This window comes from Nannospalax galili, unplaced genomic scaffold, assembly GCF_000622305.1.
Source record: "Nannospalax galili isolate Female #2095 unplaced genomic scaffold, S.galili_v1.0 scaffold876, whole genome shotgun sequence".
In the NCBI taxonomy this organism is placed as follows: Eukaryota; Metazoa; Chordata; class Mammalia; order Rodentia; family Spalacidae; genus Nannospalax; species Nannospalax galili.
In genome coordinates, this window is record NW_008337442.1 from 154,316 (window position 1) to 156,815 (window position 2,500).

The window sequence follows — 2,500 nt, forward strand, 5'->3', positions numbered from 1 at the left end:
TCTACACATGGGAGACTTCTTGCTTCAGACATTTTCCAAACTTAAGATGCATAGAAGAAATATGAAGGAGATACACAAAAGTCATTTAGAAAACGAAAGTCACAGAGCAGAAAATCTTCAGTTTAATTTTTTCAAATTTCATTCAGAACTGTATGAAAAAGATAATACAGCCAAGTGAGATTTATTCTAGGTTGCAAGAGACATTTGATATCTTAAAATCATTGCCATCAGCAACCTAAACAGACAAGCTGTGCAACTGTATCATCTGACTTGGAAAAAGCACTTGACAAGGTTCAAAACCAATTCATTATAAAAATGTCACTACAGCAGGAATAGAGAAAAGTCCCTTCCATCTCCAGAAGAATACTCACAAATTGGCAACAAACCCTTCGAACTGACGCATGTGCTGGTGAAAGGCTGAGGTGTTTATGCTTTCACTTTCAGATTTGGAGCAAGGCTGGCAAATTTACTTTTACAACTATTATTTTTTAGTCATTGCAGTAAAGTAGAAAAAATATGTTTAAAAACTACACATTTGAAAAAGTAGGTAAATCTACCTGGGACATGAGTAAAAAGTTCCAAGGGATTGGTGACACAATACAAAACAAAAATCTTCCTGAAACTAGAAAGTAACTTTAACAAGGTCACAGAGGAAAGATTAAAATACACACACACACACACACACACACACACACCGCAAATTACATTATTATACATTAAACAAAAAAGGAGAAAACAAAAATGAGAAACACAAATCATTTATAATTTGTCCAAAGAAAATGGGACTGTGGCTGTAAATTTAATAAGACTGTATGGAATCTATATGATAAGAATTATAAATTTTGATGGAAGAAAAGAACACCTACTTGGTGAGAATTTTTTTCTAATTCTAGTAAGATGACAGAGCTATAGTCATATAAACATGACCACTTAATTTTCGACAAAGGGAAAATAAATCTTTCCAATGAATGATGCTGGAGCAAGTAGAAATTCACAGGCAAAAGTGTCAACCATGATACAATCATCACACTTTGTACAAAAACTTAATTCAAAATAGATCATGGTCTTAAGAGTTATAAAACTTTTACCAGATCCCCACCCGCCTCAAAAAATGTGGAAGAGTCTTTACCTTTGGCATCAAACGCTCATATGCACACAAATGGAAACAAAATGAGAAATCTTAGTGTTATTTTTATCCCTTGATTTAGGCTTCTTCCTTTTTGATTTATGGAGAAAGAAAAGTGCCTCAGAGATCAGAAGATCACAGATGCTTGTGTCCCGACAGGGACTAGGCTTTCCTCTAACAACTCTAGTATTGAAGATCTGAAGTCGATAACTTCTAAGGTGTCCTACCCTGGAAATGACTGCCTTCAAGAAGTTCATGGAGACAAGGAATGCAGGATAATTAAACATGATAGTGATTCTTGGATTTTTAACATTTTTCATGGCTAACTGTGTGCAATGAATCAAATGATATCTTTGTTGTTATTAAATCCAGCATTCTCCAAGCTTCAGAACACCGAGAAGCACTCTTCCTTTTGAGCAATGCAGTCTATGTAACAGCTTTGCTTACTAGGACTAGCAACTATGAAACATCAAGGGCTTACTCTGTGCCTAGTATTACGATAACTACTTTACATACACTATCACATTTAGTCATTTCTTTCAAAAGAAAGAATAAACAAGTATTGCCATATAAGAAGAAATTGGAGCCAACCGAAGGAAGATCAGTGACAACTGCCACAAAGCCTGTATGATTGGGATTCAAATTATAGGAGGCTTGATTTCAAAGTCAGAGTTGACTTCTGACACACTACCATCTCCAAATTCTGAAATACATTAAAATCTATTAGGTTAAATCATATGAAAACACTGTCCTTTTAGACTAATATGATAAAAAAACTAATTGTTTTATTTATAATCTAGCCTAGTTATCAATTGTTCCTTTTATTTTGTTTAATCAAGATAACTCTATCAAAGTAAGTTAATAATATTCAGAAACATATTGACTTTCAGGATCTTATTTAGTCTATGCAGCCTTGACATAGTTTTTTTATTTAGCAAATTTTTGCAAATCTCATACAATGTATTTTGATCATATTTAAACACCCTCCCTTAACTGCACCCCTCTTATAGTCCCCACCCCATATTTCATGTACTTTATCATATATTAAGGCTAATTAAGTCAAGTTTGTATCCCCAAATATCCTTTTGTGTGTATCCATCCACTCGAGCCTGGTTAACCCTTTAAGAAAACCAACTCTCCCTCTCCCAGCAGTTATGGATAGGTTGGGGCTTCTTACCCACTTCCCCAGTTCTATGCTGGGATTTGTGATGTATTTTTTCATTTATTTATTTATTATTTATTCAGAAGTGGGTGTCTATGTCACAGCACACGTGTGGAGGTCAGAAGACAACTTGCAGAAGTCAGCTCTCTCCTTATACCATGTGAGTCCCATGGATCCAACTTAGGTCACTGGGCTCAAAAAGTGCCTTTAAC

At 34.8% G+C, this 2,500-nt stretch overlaps 1 long non-coding RNA gene across 1 annotated transcript in view; it reads left to right on the plus strand.

Annotated features, from left to right (window-relative positions):
- The window catches only part of LOC115070263, an 11,001-nt gene extending 9,314 nt beyond the window's left edge, over positions 1-1,687 (plus strand). The window contains exon 3 of the long non-coding RNA XR_003849448.1: positions 1,209-1,687. This is a non-coding gene — a long non-coding RNA (uncharacterized LOC115070263). The remainder of the gene's footprint in view (positions 1-1,208) is intronic.
- The last annotated feature ends 813 nt before the right edge of the window (positions 1,688-2,500 follow it).